The sequence below is a fragment of the Cupressus sempervirens genome, chromosome 7 (assembly GCF_028749045.1).
Source record: "Cupressus sempervirens isolate cs-2001-9-10 chromosome 7, ASM2874904v1, whole genome shotgun sequence".
NCBI classification, from domain to species: Eukaryota; Viridiplantae; Streptophyta; class Pinopsida; order Cupressales; family Cupressaceae; genus Cupressus; species Cupressus sempervirens.
Genome location: NC_143124.1, coordinates 435,981,699 through 435,999,668, shown reverse-complemented (window position 1 = coordinate 435,999,668; position 17,970 = coordinate 435,981,699). Strand labels below are relative to the sequence as shown.

At 30.9% G+C, this 17,970-nt stretch overlaps 1 pseudogene; it reads right to left on the bottom strand.

Annotated features, from left to right (window-relative positions):
• Positions 1 to 296: 296 nt before the first annotated feature.
• On the bottom strand, positions 297 to 8,704 carry LOC149547434 (putative glutathione S-transferase; annotated as a pseudogene).
• Positions 8,705 to 17,970: the final 9,266 nt, after the last annotated feature.

Below are 17,970 nucleotides of genomic sequence, written 5' to 3'. Positions count from 1 at the left end.
TGTGCAGTAGTTGTAACGAGGTGGAGACGTGGAGGTTTATCAAACAAACTTGAATCGTCAAATGGATGGTTTCTTCCGTTAAAAATACATGGTTTCAATCATTTAATTGTAGAATTTATGAAAAACATTTAACGAATAAAGGAAACTAAATGTCTCAAACGAAGAAAGCCGAATTTACTGTCATTACTGAACTCACTTAGAATCAGATTTGAATTGCAGAATTTCAATTAATATAGTTAAATAACTTTTACAATTCCAAAAGGAAATTTTCATTGCTGATCAAGTGAAAATATATCTTGCGCAAAACAATACGAACATTTATTGATGTTGTGATGAGATCTTGGAGACTAACAGTACAAATTTATGGGCATTTGTCTTGAACAAATAATTATCTGGCGAAACAGCTTGACAGATAGTGTCTGTTGCAGACACATGATAGCTTTAATCTACAACAAATCTCTTCCGGACCTGGAAGACCCTCTCGAGCATCCTCTCAGAGGAGGGAACAATTTTCTTGACGCTCTCCCTCTCCATGCATCTCTTACCCCAGGCCTCCAGCAGAGGATATTCAGTTTCGAAGGATACCTTGAAATTTCCAATAATTTCAAAAATGTGGAACCACGATACAAAGGGGGCTAAGGCGATATCCAGGAAACCGAAATCCTTTCCTGCAAAGTAGGGCAGAGATCCTTCTGCTGACAATTCTTTCAACGCACCTTCTCATAATCGGAGGTTCTCCAGCATGTCACGCTTGGCCTGCTCTTGATCCTCATCTTTCGTTTTCAATATACGACTCCCCGAGTCGTAAAACTGTGCAAAAGCATAGAACGCACGTATTTTAACTTTTCAGTTTTCACCCAGTAGAAAATTTGCTGATATTGTAAAATACTTGTACCAATTACAACGGGAAACAGTTACCTTCTTATCAGCGAAGTCAGCCCAGAAAAGGGCAAGCGCCCGGTCATATGGCGAAACCTGCTTGGAGTCGCACCTAAATTTCAAGAAGACAAAGATATAAAAGCTAGAGAAGCCATTTGTAATAAGTTGTCAAAGGAGGTAACTAATGTAAAAATATTTATTTAATTGGTGAATGGATCTATTAGCATCCATCTAAAGTCATTTGAGTCATAATGTTGGTCTAGGTTGGGTTTGTATGAAAGTTGTAATGTAAGAAAAATGCATAAAACGTTGTCAAGAATGCAAAAGGGTCAAAAGAATGTGAAGGGTTAGTTTAAAGGGTGGTTTGGAAGTTATAACCAACTAAAAAATTTATAAAAATGGATGTAAGGTCGAACAAAAGCATTAATAAAAGGAAGAGATACATTTTGAAAGAAATTTGGTAATATTTTGAGCTGTTATTTTGATTGGTTTTCAATCTTAGTGTTGGTTCCAGGTCTTGTACAGACATGTACAGCCTGTAAACCATGTAAACTTTGTATATTTGGATAGAGTAGTGAATAACCTTTCTTTTTGTTTTGGTTTGGATTTATTTTATGAAGAAATGAATAAGTTATGGGCATTTTGGTGAAAATGGGTATTTGCAGATTTAAGATTTCCTGAATACACTCATGTTGCAACATGTGTTACGGACAAATTTTCGAGACTCGGGACCTCTAATAATATTCATTGGAAAGATATGTGAACTAAATTTCATTTTCAACTGGTTTGGACCATTTTAATTTAGATTTGTGAAAGTTATGAGCATTTTAGTGGAAACTGGTTTTTAAAGATATCCATTCAAGATGAAGGCAGGGATTTGTGCTTGAAAATTTATATATGAAAGGTAAAAATAAATGGCTTATATATTTGGAAACTAGACTCCTAGATGGATAATTTGGAATTGGTTTGAGATTATTTGAATTTTTTTTGTGAAATATATTTGATGCCCTAGGCAGGGTTACCAGTTTTGTTTCTGGTTTATGACAGAGAAAATGGGTCTTGATATAAAGATTATAACTTGTAATTGGTTTATTGGATGGGTACCATCTTTGAATATGTTTTACTATACCTAGTTTGGAACAATTCCTCCAAAGGGTTTGGAAAGAAATGTTATAGATTGAAAGTTATGAAAAATGAAATCTGATATAGAAATCAGGATATGTGAATGGAGTAAGGTTGATATTTTTGTGTTGGAAAATGTTTTGTTCTACCTTGTAAGATGCCTCTAATTATGGAGTTTATTTAATGTATTTTGAAGGGATCAGCATGGATCCTACTATTTGGTTGATTTGAAGGATGCTCCGCATCAGATTGGTATCAGAGCTTAGAAGATTCTGAGCATGTAGATGGATAGAATCTACACCAGGGAGTGTGGGGTTGTTTTGGATTCTTGTTTTGAGGTTTGTGGTTGTAGAATGATGCCGGTTCGCTCTGCTGCAATGGGTGGATAGGAAAGGTCTACCAAAGGATCATAGGAGATGATCCAGGGCTAGAGAGGATGTTCCTTTGTGTGTTGCCAACAGACTGGGGAGAGAGGCATGATGGGACTCCCAATTGAGGGACAAGAGGTTGTGATGCGGCATGGATGAGTGGATTGTGCAATGGCTAAGGCACCATTGGAGGTGACCATCATAACTCCATTGATAGGAGTCAGTTAAAAGAGATAAAGTAGAGGAGGCATTAAAGCATTGATGGTGAAGAGGTGTAGATTTTCATCAATGCATTTCCATAAGGACATGGAAAGGTTTGAAGCTTGGGAGCATGATGCAGGAGCATCACCTCCACCATCAAATTTCATATAGTGAAATCGGGTCAAGACATGGTGATTTATTATTTTTATTGTAATATATTCGACAAGGAATGGTATGATATTTGTAACTAAAATCATGAATAGACATAAGATAGGGAAACGATTTGTAACCTCCAAGATAGTCTTTAAATAGGCATCTTTTGTAATCAAAGAGGAGGTCGATTAGAAGCAGTTGCAGAATATAGTGAAAGTTAGGAAAATATTTGGGCTCTCTAGTTTCAAACCAAAGAGCCATTCTTAGTTGCAGTCATTTGAATCACATGTGTATTCATATTTGAATTTAATAGAAATGTATTTTTCTGAAGTTTTATGTGTTCCCTTTTGTTTTCTCTGTCATGAAGAGTAGAATGGTGATAAATGAATATATTGGGTTTGATGGATGATTCAGTTGCAAAATATAGTGAAAGTTAGAAAAATATTTGGGCTCTCTATTTTCGAACCAAAGAGCCATTCTTAGTTGCAGTCATTTTAATCACATGTGTATTCATATTTAAATTTAATAGAAATGTATTTTTCTGAAGTTTTATGTGTTCCCTTTTGTTTTCTCTGTCATGAAGAGTAGAACGGTGATAAATGAATATATCAAGTTTGATGGATGATTCAGTTGTTAAGATCTTGAGTGTGTGGGTAAAGCGCCGAAGGAGGAAATCCACACCAAGACCTTGAAGAACTGGTATTTATTTTGTTGATGGGTTTTGGTTGTAGGTGCTTATCTATCTTGCTGCATATGAAGATTAGAATGTATGGGCAGACAAGAGAAGGTTTTTCATAACCATTCTCCAATGGAGATAAAGCTGGGTAGAAGGTGCATGGCACAAAGAAGGTGAGGCATCTTCCAGGATCTACTATTGGGTAACATGAATGGTCAAGGGCCAAGGATTGGTCTGGTTGATTGCCAAGAGACTAGGGAGCGAAGGAAAGAGCAAGACTCCTAGGTGAGGCATAGGGGAGATTTGTTTATGGTGAGTTTGAAGTATCAATGGTAATGATGGATTTCTTACTGATAAGGCACCGTGGAGTTGCAACCATCAATGCTCCACTAAAAGGAGTATTTGAGAAGATGATTTTGAGGACAGTCCTGTGTCCTTAAGGGAAAAGATGATGGTGATAAAGGCACGAAGAGGCAAAGGAAAATATGAGAATTTTGATCTAATATTTTTTTCCTACAGCTTATTGATGGAAACTTTTCAAGGGACTTGGAAACTTTTCAAGGTTGGGAGTATGGTGCAGAGGCACCTAAATTTCAAAAAGACAAAGATATAAAAGCTAGAGAAGCCATTTGTAATAAGTTGTCAAAGGAGGTCTTAATATGATAAGTAATGTAAAAATATTTATTTAATTAGTGAATGGATCTATTAGCATCCATCTAAAGTCATTTGATTCATAACGTTGGTCTAGGTTGGGTTTGTATGAAAGTTGTAATGTAAGAAAAATGCATAAAATGTTGTCAAGAATGCAAAAGGGTCAAAAGAATGCGAAGGGTTAGTTTAAAGGGTGGTTTGGAAGTTATAACCAACTAAAAAATCTATAAAAATGGATGTAAAGTCGAACAAAAGCATTAATAAAAGGAAGAGATACATTTTGAAAGAAATTTGGTAATATTCTGAGTTGTTATTTTGATTGGTTTTTAGTTTTTGTGTTGGTTCCAGGTCTTGTACAGACATGTACAGCTTGGAAACCATGTAAACTTTGTATATTTGGATAGAGCAGTGAATAACCTTTCTTTTTGCTTTGGTTTGGATTTATTTTATGAAGAAATGAATAAGTTATGGACATTTTGGTGAAAATGGGTATTTGCAGATTTAAGATTTTCTGAATACACTCATGTTGCAACATGTGTTACAGACAAATTTTTGAGACTTGGGACCTCTAATAATATTCATTGGAAAGATATTTGAACTAAATTTTATTTACAACTGGTTTGGACCATTTTAATTTAGATTTGTGAAAGTTATGAGCATTTTAGTGGAAACTGGTTTTTAAAGATATCCATTCAAGATGAAGGCAAAGATTTGTGCTTGAAAAATTATATATGAATGGGAAAAATAAATGGCTTATATATTTGGAAACTAGACTCATAGATGGATAATTTGGAATTGGTCTGAGATTATTTGAATTTTTTTTGTGAAATATATTTGATGCCCTAGGCAGGGTTACCAGTTTTGTTTCTGGTTTATGACAAAGAAAATGGGTCTTGATACAAAGACCATAACTTGTAATTGGTTTATTGGATGGGTACCATATTTTAATATTTTTTACTATACCTAGTTTGGAACAATTCCTCCAAAGGGTTTGGAAAGAAATGTTATAGATTGAAAGTTATGAAAAATGAAATCTGATATAGAAATCAGGATATGTGAATGGAGTAAGGTTGATATTTTTGTGTTGGAAAATGTTTTGTTCTACCTTGTAAGATGCCTCTAACTATGGAGTTTATTTAATGGATTTTGAAGGGATCAGCATGGATCCTATTATTTGGTTGATTTGAAGGATGCTCTACATCATCCCAAGTCTCGTCGATGTATTGAAGAATAATGAGAGACTCGCATATGGGCTTCCCATTGTGGATCAAAATGGGGATTTTCTTGTACACAGGATTCACTTGCAAGAGGAGTTCGCTCTTGTTGGATAGATCCTCTTCCTGGTAATCATATTTGATGCCTTTCTCTTCCAAGGCAGTTAAGGCACGATTGCTGAATGGACTGAGCCATGTGTCGAGCAGTTTCACCTATTCCATGCCAAATAATGCACAACGCAATATTCAGAAGCAAGAAGTTTGCTGGATGTTTTTCTTTCGGCGTTGGAGTAGACATTTATATAGGAAGAAAAATGTTGGCAATGTTGAGGATTTGCTAATTTCCACTAGTAGTTGTGTTGGTGTAGGTACCTACGCTAGATGAACATTCCACTAACATCTGCACTTGCGTAACAAAGCACTTGTCAACGACAAGTATTGACATGCCAATCAATTAAGGCGTATTTCTCATTATGAAGAGTCTATGCCACGAAAGGCCATCGACAATCATTTAACAAGTAGATGCGTGATTTGGTAATTGGTACAATATTCAACAACGATGGAAAGGCAATGATGGTAGACACATGGCTACGCAACAAATTAAACTTTACTTAATGAAGGATTCTAATATGTCCCATAGAGGTCCTAGGACCCCTAGGGACATACGTCGTCATGTAATGGGTCGAAGAGGGTCATAGGGTGACCTATGACCCCCTTCGACCCATATGAAAGATTCTAATATGTCCCTTAGGGGTCCTATGTCATCATGTAATACGTCGAAAGGGGTCATAGGGTGACTCATATGAAGGATTCTAATATGTCACTAGGGGTCCTACCCCTAGGGACATATGTCGTCATGTAATGGGTCGAAGGGTCCTTCAACCCATATGAAGGATTCTAATATGTCCCTGGAGGTCCTAGGACCCCGAGGAACATATTTCGTCATTTAATGGGTCGAAAGGGGTCATAGGTCACCCTATGACCCCCTTCGACCCATATGAAAGATTCTAATATGTCGCTGGGGGTCCTAGGACTCCAAGGAACATATGTAATCATTTAATAAGTCGGTGACCTATGACCCCCTTTGACCCATATCAAGGATTCTAATATGTCCCTTTAGGTCCTAGGACCCCTAGGGACATATGTCACCATGTAATGGATCAAAGGAGGTCATAGGTCAACCTATGACCCCCTTCGACCCATATGAAGCATTCTAATATGTCCCTAAGGGTCCTAGGACCCCTAGGAACATATGTATTAATATATATATATATATTATATTTATAGATTATAATACTAATAACATAATATATTATTATATATTAATAACATTGGTCATAATAATAATAATATATTATAGATAATAATAATAATAATATATATTAATATCATATATATATATATGTATTACATTATTATATTTAATAAAAATATAGTAAAAATAATAATAACATAGTATAATAAAATATATTATATTTATAAATTATAATAAGAATAACATAATATATTATTATATATTAATAGATTATATGTTATATCTTTATGTTACATTATATATATATATATATATATAACTCAAACAATTGATAATTCACAAACTATAACCCACATATTCGTTTTTCCCTCCAAAATCTTTTTTACGGCATATCGGATATCTGATATAACTAGCATCATTTTCCAACATATTCCCTATCCCTGTAGACTCGACAAAATCACTTTTTTAAAAAAAAATTTACAAGTTTTACAAAAAGTCACGTTTTGGGTCCCAACCAATCGAAAAAAGTTTGAAAATATGACCCTAGGTATCTGATATTGTCATCTAAATGGGGAGTAGTAGTTGTCAAAAGGCTAAACGCAAAAGGAAGTTATCCAATGAAAACATTGCGGCGTATAGGGAAAGGGATAAAATGGAACATTGAAGAAAAAGACAAGGTATGTTAAATATCAGTCAACGATGAATTAGTCGAAGGTGAAATCATAGAGTTAGATAATGAATATGTACAGTTGGAGAATAAAAATGTACCTATTGAAAATGACAATGTCGGAATTGAAAATTTAGAGAATGAAAATTTTGAGGACGAAATTCTATCAGGTCATAATGCAAATTGCATAATTGACCATGTTGAACATGACAATGCACAGGAACCTAATGCACAAAAACCTTACATATCTCCTAATTATAATCAACATAAAGGTTCTAAAACACCAAAATGGATAATTGAAATTGATGAAACAATTATTACTAGTTTGGAAGAAAAAAAATCAGAAAGAACCATTCGATTACGGGCTTCAAGACTATATAAGATATTTTTCGGCAACAAGAAAATAGTAGAGCAATGTTAGCTTTTCATGCACTTATTAAAGATGCAAAAGATGAGACCTATGCTTTCCAAATTGAAGATTCATGTCAATAGAAAGCTAGAAAGAAATGCCATTATTGTGAAGAATCTTTTCAGTGCTCTCAATAGCATTGGGAAAAATAGTAGGGAGAAGGATAACAGATTTTCTCGAAGGGTTATTACAATCTCTTTGGTAAGTCATCATTTGAGAAAGGGTAGATATATGAGAAAAACTTGTATTGATTTGAATCTAAATCGTACTACTTTGAGAAGAGCACTTAGTCGACAAGAGAAAATTGATGATCCTCTTCAAAATGAAACATGGGCATTTGGTGGGAGACTTCCACATTTTGATAAGAAACTATCCAATAATGTGAAGGAAGAAATTACACAATTTTGGCACTCTAGCTCACGAGTATCACCCAATGCTAAAGACATGTTAAAGTTAAGAATTGGCATCAAAGACCGCATGCCACATTCTAAATACTATTTGGAGGTAAGTCAAACTATGTTGTTCAAACAATTTAGAGAGAGTTATCCAAGTATTCATATATCACAAAGGGCTTTTGAATCTTTGAAGCCATTTTATTATGTGCCACTCAAAATTCAAAATACATGTTGTTGTAAATATCATGTTGATTTTTCTATTCACCATGAACTATTACACTCCATCCGTTCTACTTTGAATAGTAAAGAAATGTTGGAGGATTGTAGTGCTAGTGGGCTTCCAAAATCATCAAGAGACTTGCTAGATCAACTTTTATGTCATAAAGTCGATGGTTGTTTCTTTTATAGAAATGCTTGCTTAAATGAGAAGTGTTTAGAATATGGTAGCTTATCCAAGTTTGACACATGTTTCCATGATGGGTGCAAACAAGATCTTGGAAAGACAATAGTGAAAAAAAAGGTATATGAAACGGTGAAATACGCATTGAAGAGTTGGGGTGAGAGCTCTAGATGTGAATTGGTTGGAAAAGATATCAGTGTGGCTAGTTTTATTTCAGACTTCAAGGCAAATCTTTTCTACAAGTATGCAAAACATAGTCATAGGTCTCAATGGTTGGATCAACAATTTAGAATGTGTAAGGAGACTTTTCCCATTGATTATCTTTTCCATCATAATTTAATAGCTTGGTAGAATTATTTAATCTAGCAATCAATTGTGTGTTATATTCTATGTTGCAACTAATTCATATGATTGAGGTAATGAAAGTAATTTTAAAAATATTTCTAATGATTTACATTTTTTTAAAGAATATAAACCCCTCTATATAAAAAAAATAAAATTTAAGATATTTAATAAATTACAATATTGTATTTGTTTATATGCTTATAATGAAATATATGTATGTCTAAGGTAAAAATTAGTATTTCACTTTTATAAATGTGAAAATTAACTATTTCAGTTATGAAGAAATTAGAAAAGATGATTAATTTAATTAGTAAAAGTGAATTAAAGAATTAATATTTTAATTTAAAAATATTAAAAAAACTAAATGATAGAAATATTTGTTTAAGAAAAATATATTCGTAATGAAGTATGTTAATTGGTACTTTAAAAACTCAATCTACCTATCTATTATCAATAATAATATTTGATGTTTTTCATTTTTTAAATATTAAAATTATCAAAAAAATTACAAACATATAATCTAATTTTAATAAAACAATACTTTCTAAACTAGAAACTAAGCTTTGAACATATTTATTGTAATTACTACATTAAATTACATAATATAACTAAATAATAATAATAATAATTTTCATTCTATTAATCTATTGATTTTTAATATTGCTAAACTAAAAATCTATTTTTTAAATTATAAAACAAATTGATATTTCTCCCAATTTACAATCTAAATATAAAGAATGTGAAGTTTATAAGTTTTTTAAAAATATTTTGTAAAAATATCTATATACCAAAGAGAAAATTTACTATTTCTTTTAGGAATTAATACTATAAACCCCAAAAAATACCTCTCTAATTACGTAGCACTATAGACCTTCTCATTTTTAATTTAATTTTTTTTCCTTATTTTTCTATTCCTTAATAAGTGATCCATGTATGAAAGGATAACGTGGAAGGATAGCATCTTAAAATCTTTGTTGGGGATTAAAATTAGAATGGACAATTAACTTAACAAGGCGCGGTCAAAAAAAATTGCACACAAGTGGAAGCAAAATGTGGTAAATGACTAACACATAGTTAATGCAATTCAATTTTATTGTGATTTTTAATGAAAAAATAGTTTAAACTACTAGGAAAATAGATAGGAACTTATAGCAAAATAGAAATTAATGAAACTAAAGTTTCTTTAAACTTTAGAGATGCAAGTTTTTAAAATTGCACAAACTAATTGATAAGGTCTACTGAAAACATTAGTTCCCTGCCTATATATATAGGCAAGGGCTAATAACATCTTATTGTAGTTGTTGTGTGTAAATCTAAGAAAATGTGACATTGAAATGTAGCAAAAGACATAAAAAAAAAATATTGTATTTGTAAATATAATTCTTCTTTGTTTCCTTTTACTATAGTAAGTGTGAATCTATAGAAGAGAAAATGCTATAGTTCATAAGGGGGGGGAAATTATGCAATGAAGGGAATAAATTAAATTGTAATATTTAAGAAGTATGTGTGCAAATTCTATGGTTAATAAGTTAAAAAAATCATGAAATGAAGGGGAATAATTTATAATGAGTACTTAATAATTGTGCACACAAGTAACTTCACACACACACAGGCTTTGTGTGCTTGTCAAATTGTAAGAAAGCTTACTCTCATTCCAATAATATTGTATGGATTAATTTTCCTATTGCAATAGTGATCCAAGGAAAAGGAAAGCTCTATCGAAAGGACTTGTAGGAATTTGACTCTAGAGATTGTTGTACAAGTGAGACCTTGTCTTTCAGTTCCACCAGTATCAATCATGGTTTTATTTAGTATCAAACCTTGTGATTTGTGCATGTAATGATATCTCATACAGTGATTAATAGTATCTATGCACCCCCAGTTATGAGTTATATTGGTATATTTTTTAGGTTTCCTTCCTCCTGTGTTGTACCATTGTAGCTATCAAATTAAACTGTAACATATGGTAGCAATTATGAGGGCTTGGAGCCAAAGCTATACACAACAACTCAACATAAAAATCTTGAATAAATGCTTTCATTTAAAATACATCATGAGGTTTTTTTTTAATGAACTAAACACAAAAATATTATTGAACCTTGTACAATGCTCTAGAAAGAAATGTCACTTAAATCAAGTCACAAGTTACCTACCTCAATATTTGTAAAAAATGTGTCATGTTGCCAATTATGCCAATGAAAAAAAAGGGGACATGGTTTGAAGGGATGTTAAACCATTTCTATTAGCCTAGATACTCTCTTGTATCATAGGAGAAATTAAAATTTTAATTAAGTACATTAGAAAAATAAAAATTGTACAAGTAAAATGAAAAAAAAAAAAAGACATTTCACACATTTCCAATTTATGAGATAGATGTAGAGGCACTATAGGTAAGGCATGTGAGCACTGAAAAGGTGGTACTAAACTGTCTATACACATTTTATCTTAAAATAATCATACCATCCATACCAATCTTTATTCTTGAGGACTACATATCACCATTGAATTTGTAAAATGTGGAATTTTGAGAAAGAACAAGGTCATATGATCCCAAAAATCTAACAATATGCATTCAGATGATGAGCCTCAAATAATTTATTTCTTGTCCATCAGTTCCACAAAAAATAACATGGGATTTCTTATCAAAGGTACCATAGGCTACTAAGCCCAAAGTTGAAGACTTTAAATTTCCCAGCTCATCAAACATATGGACAAGGATTCTTGGTATTGGAAGTTGAAAAAATCCTATAGCATGGAGTCTATAGGATATTATTGCAAATCAATTACTCATTTTCTTATACTAAAATGGACTCCTAGGTCCTTTCCATCAGTCAAAAATTTCATGTCTTTGGGGCCCAATTTGCTTTCTTTTAAGTTTGCAAGACCCTTGAGCTCAAGTTCTGAACCAAGTCTTACCTTGAAATTATATGATATATATCAATCTATCAATCCACAGAGCTATATCTTGCCTTAGTATTGATTAATGGAACAATTTTATGTGTTATTCTTGTTCACTTTTGACATGTGCAAAGAAAGGAACTAGAGGCAATAACTTCATATGCAAATATGTTGCCTCAATAGTCAAGACACCCAGATTGTAGACCCTGTCATTGAAAAAAAACATCTCTAAGAAAAATTTACAACAACAAAATAGAGCACAATTATCTTCCTTTATGATTTATATCATCAATTTAATCAATGGAAAAGAACGATAATGCTTTGTTCTAGTTCTGTGAGAGAATGCATAGCATTGAATTTTTATGACTTAACCTTCTTTTCCTTCTTCTTCCCTAAACCACTCTAAATTGTACACCTTTACTATACCCAACAATCTCCAAAACATTTATTCAACAAAAGAACTTTAAAATTTGGTTCTCTTGTACCATAGAAATTCACACATTCTTGATGTTATAGATCCAACATAGTTTTGGGGATAGTGATAGTAGGGGATGATAGGATATATATTAGGCACAACATGTACTTCTTCTTAAAATTTATGTTTTTGTAGAATTTCAGGCAATCCCTCATCATTATTTGGTCATCAAAATTTTTAGTTGACAACTACAATAATAATTATAAACAATTTCATGGATAGAAAAAACAAGTTTTTTCAAGTTCTTAAAATTGCTTAGATCTCTTATCCTTTTAGCTAAATCCCATTAGAAAGGAAATTTGTACCACCATGTTCTTTAGAAAGGGATTGAGAAAAACATTAGCAATTAATATCAATTATGAACCCACACTCTAAATAAAATAAATATATAAAATATTAGGTCCATTATCATCTCCTCTATTAATTTTTTAAAATTACTAGAAATAAACATAGAGCACAAGCATATTTAGTATTGTAATTAAGCAAAAGTGCATTATTTACAATCAAATTCATTTTGTATGACTAACAATGTGATTGATGCATGATAACTTTTAAATAAATTATACAATATGGATGAATAATGTATTGGGCTAATAATTTAAAAAAATTCGTAATATTTAAGCTAGTTGTCCTCTTACCTTAAATTAAAATTACATAAAATGTTGTCCCCAGATAACATATCCTCTCCTTTTCATTTCATAATGCTACAAATTATATCTAGATTTAGCAAAATATCATAATCAAGAAAAAAAATCGCAAGGTTATAAAAAAAAAAACACCACATATAGTTTATTAAAAATTTCATGAGTAGAAAAAAAAAGTGTCTTCAAGTTCCTAAATTGCTTAGATCTCTTATCCTTTTAACTAAATCCCATTAGAAAGGAAATTTGTATCACCATGTTCTTCAGATAAGGATTGAGAACAACATTAGCAATTAATATCAAATTTATGAACCCATATTCAAAATAAAATAAATATATAAAATATTGGGCCCATTATCCTCTCCTCTATTAATTTTTTTAAATTAGTGGAAATAAGCATAGAGTAGAAGCATATTTATTATTGTAATTAAATGAAAGTGCATTATTTACAATCAAACTCATTTTGTATGACTAGCAATGTGATTGATGCATGATAACTTGTAAATTATAGGGTATGTGGAGGATCATGGTCAACCAAATTATGCCCTTAAGTGGCAATAAAAAATAAGCAAATTAGGGTTATGTCAACTTGTGCAATTTTCAATTTGTTATGAACTTTCTATCAATAAGTTGACAAAAAAGAACCTCTAGGAAATTCAATTTACTTTCTAAACTACTAGGTCTTATCTAAAAATAATAAAAAATTGATTATTCAAAAATTTTAATTTTAATGCAATAGTACAAAAATTTCAGGACAAAAATAAGAATTAGACATATGTCTGACCGCCTTAATCAAAATCAAATGATTTTTTTTTTTAATAAGATTTTCAATATAAGAAGTAGACTCATGCCCAAATATGACACATATTTTTGGGTATTTTTATTCTAAATAATTAATTAATTATAAATTTTCTACTATAATATTTTTGGAAGAAAAAACTCTCATGTTTGACCACCTTAACTAATTCAAAACTCTGCAAAATTTAATTTTTCTTATTCCTTATAGTAGAAGAAGCATAGAATGTGATGCATCTTTTGGATTTCAAAAATGTTGTACCATTTGAGATTTATAGTTGTTTTTCAATCAGTGTGTCAAAAAGCGCTTTATACATAACTCCATTAGAAAATAAGTAATAATTATTTACTGAAATCGTAAGTTGATAGACATTACTTTTATGGAAACCTAAGAACATTCTAATGAACCCTTTTTTGTTTCATCAAATTTACGTGGAAAAAAAGTTGCCAGATACATTTTTGAAATAAAGCGCACAAAAGAACAAGCAAATATGTTTTTTGGACATTTTTTAAGTTGACCATGTAGGGTTGGTATCCAAAGATATACAAGACCTCATAAAGGTACTAATATTTTGGTTTGCTATCAGGATAGGTGGGAAGAAGTTGGATTATATTTTGAAATGCTTTGTGGTATTTCAGAATTGCATATTTTTTAGATCACCACTCTTTTGCACACCATGATCCTACACATACCCATTATACAATATCAATGAATAATGTATTGGACTAATAATTAACATTTTTCATAAGATTTAAGGTAGTTGTCCTCTTACCTTAGATTAAAGTTACATAAAATGTTGACCCCAAATAACATATCCTCTCCTTTTCATTTTGTAATGCTACAAATCATATCTAGTTTAGGCACAATATCAGGATCATGAAAAAATAGCACTATTATTAAAAAAAAGACCCAATATAGTTTATTAACAATTTCATGAGTAGAAAAAACAAGTGTCTTCGAGTTCTTAAATTGCTTAGATCTCTTATCCTTTTAGCTAAATCTCATTAGAAAGGAAATTTGTAACACCATGTTCTTCAGAATAAGATTGAGAAAAACATTAACAATTAATATCAAAATTATGAATTCACATTCTAAATAAAATAAATATATATAATATTGGGGCCATTATCGTCTCCTCTATTAATATTTTAAATTACTAGAAATAAACATAGAGTACAAGCATATATTTATTATTGTAATTAAACAAAAGTGCATTATTTACAATCAAATTCATTTTGTATAACTAACAATGTAATTTATGCATGATAACTTGTAAATATTATACAATATCAATGTATATTATATTGGACTAATAATTAACATTTTTCATAAAATTTAAGCTATTTGTCCTCTTACCTTAGATTAAAATTACATAAAATGTTGTCCCCAAATAACATATCCTCTCCTTTTTATTTGATAATGCTAAAAATCATATCTAGATTAAGCATAATATAAGGATTGGGGAAAAAATAGTACTATTATATAAAAACAAACACCACATATAGTTTATTAATAAACATATAAATTGTTATCACAATATCCCATCCATTACATCCCCTAAAATGTATTCATTATTTTTATACTCTGGCACTCACAAAGGAAGCATTGCTTTGAATTGATGTTGCAAATGTTTTTTTGAAGAGTAGTCCCTTCTCTATTAATTAAATATAAAAGTTACATCTTCACAAAAAAAGGGGTTGGGGAATACCATATCACCCCACATAAGTTCAAATGGCCCAAGGCCAAAAACTCATCTACACATGAAAAAAAACATATAAAGCTCAAAGGTTGAAGTCCAAACATCAAACACAATATGATTAGGAAAATATGACATCAATAATTTAAAATCAATATGCAAGATTTTTGATAGGGGATACTCTTTCTGATCTCATTTTTGAGAAGCTTGAGATAGTTTGAAAGAACATCTTGTAAATGATATTAGAATTTTATAAAATGAGAGAGGTAATAGGAAAATGCTTTCTTTCATACAATGCTATGTTAAGGAGTACTTTTTAAGCACTAAAAAGGATGTGTATAATTAAATGGAGGAGAAGTTAAATCCATTCAAAATATTTTCCCTATGATGGTTGATCACAAGAATGCTACCTACATTACTTCTTTAGATCAAATTAGGATTACAAATTAGAAGCTTTTCTCAAGTCAAAAGTTATGTGACTCATTAAAAAGAGATCTAACATCATATTAAGATTATATCTTGCAAAGATATTAAGAAGTAGTTCTATTAAAGGTAATTGCATTTGAATGGTGTGATTAAGATATTGGAGGTTGTAATCTTAAATTTAATATGAATGAAAGATTTCAGCAACAGATATTATAGTGATCCATAAGACTTGGCATATAATTAAATTACTAGTTATTATGATCGAGTGAACCAAGATGTCAAGAGTTATATTTTTCTATATTGATTTCATGATTTTCAAAGCCAACCATAAATAGATCACAATAATTGTTCAATGATATAAATGATAATTTCACATTGTGGAGGGAATAATAATCAATGTTCTATTCCTATTGTTTGACAAATGCTTGTATGGAGGTATCAACATATTTAATGCATATGAAACTTTATTGGAATAAATCTTATTAAGGGAAGAGAAGAATGGTACATTAGGAATGCAACAAAATATTTTGAAAAACTCAATCTTATAATAAAGAAGTTTTGATCTATAACTGATGATCATGCTGAATAAAGTGAGGCTCTTGAAGAGAATAACCTTGACGATTGAGGTTATGAGTATTCTTTGATTAAGAGGGAGTTTGACACTACCTAAAAGACAATGTAAGAGCACAAAAAATTGATATTCAGAGGGAGTTTAAAGTACATGTTTGTGACTACATGATTTTGATGGGCCTACCCTTGTGTACATCATGAGGAAGCAATGACGTATCACAAAAAAAAGGTTGGAAGATTGATATCAAATTCAAAGGTAGACCAACAAGCATCCTTAGGAAAGGAGAACCTCTAAGGGAGTAATCATAAGACCTAACTTCTCAAGATCATTATTTAGAGAGAGAATTTTAAGGTGCAATCCCTTGTGAATGATATCTTCTCTATGAGGGAGAATTTTTAAGTGAAACTTCTTGTAATCTCTTTGTGGGAAAGAAGTTGAGGTGAAAGCTCTTGTTCCACCCTCTGACTTGGTTTATGGTGGTTACTATTTTGCATATGTGAATTATGTCATGAAAGGTGATGATCTTTCATTGATATATACATACATATATGTATGTACATATGCATATACATACACACATACATACATATGCATATGTATATATATATAAATATACACACACATACATATACATACATACATATACATACATACATACATTTATGTACATGCATACATATATGTATGTATGCATGTATATATGCATATATATACATATACATATACATACATACATACATGTATGTATGTATGTACATATACATATATATACACACATACATACATATATATGTACATACATATATGTATGTATGTGTGTATGTATATGTATGTATATGTATATATATACATACATTCATATATATGTATGTATGTATGTATATGTATACGTGTATATATATGTATATGTATGTATATATGTATGTATGTGTATATGTGTGTGTGTGTGTGTGTGTGTGTGTGTGGAGGGTTACTATTGCAAGGTGAGGATCTTATCAATAGCTTGACTTGCTATCATGACATACTACATTAAGTTATTGTCCCAGAGTGTCACTAGTCTTGATAATGAAGGTATCGTGATTAGACTACATTATCTTGTTGTCCTGGAGTACCAGAGATTGTGATACTTGTCATGATAGAGTTCATGACATGTTGATTACTGGCTATCCAGTTGAATTCATTAATTTATTGTCCTAAAGTGTCAAAAATCAAATAACTCATATCCTACTAGGATATACAATATTCTTTTGGGAGGCATCAAGGATATGTGATGCGAGTGCACATACCAAAATAATATAAGTATGATGAATATCATATGATCAATATTTCTTGTTGAATCATAGTCCAAATGATATTGAAAGATAACATCCAAGTTGATGGGTATATGTTGATATCATTAAATATGTCATTCTAAAAATATCTTATTGAGATGATATATCTCTATATGCTTGAGAGAGTAATGTATTCTATAACAATCTTCCCTAGCTAAGAAGGAGTGTAAATGTTGTAGTTTCAGTTGGATTGAATTGACATAGAAAAATTTATTTTATGATTATTGGTCAATCATCGATTAGACAACCCCACTTATGTGCACTTATATATTTATTATATATAATATATATTATATATTATATTTTAATCTAAATATTGTCTAATTAATGATTGATTATTTTATTATCAAAGCAGCATGTCTCTTCTATGGATATTTATATTACCTTCAAATCTATATTTG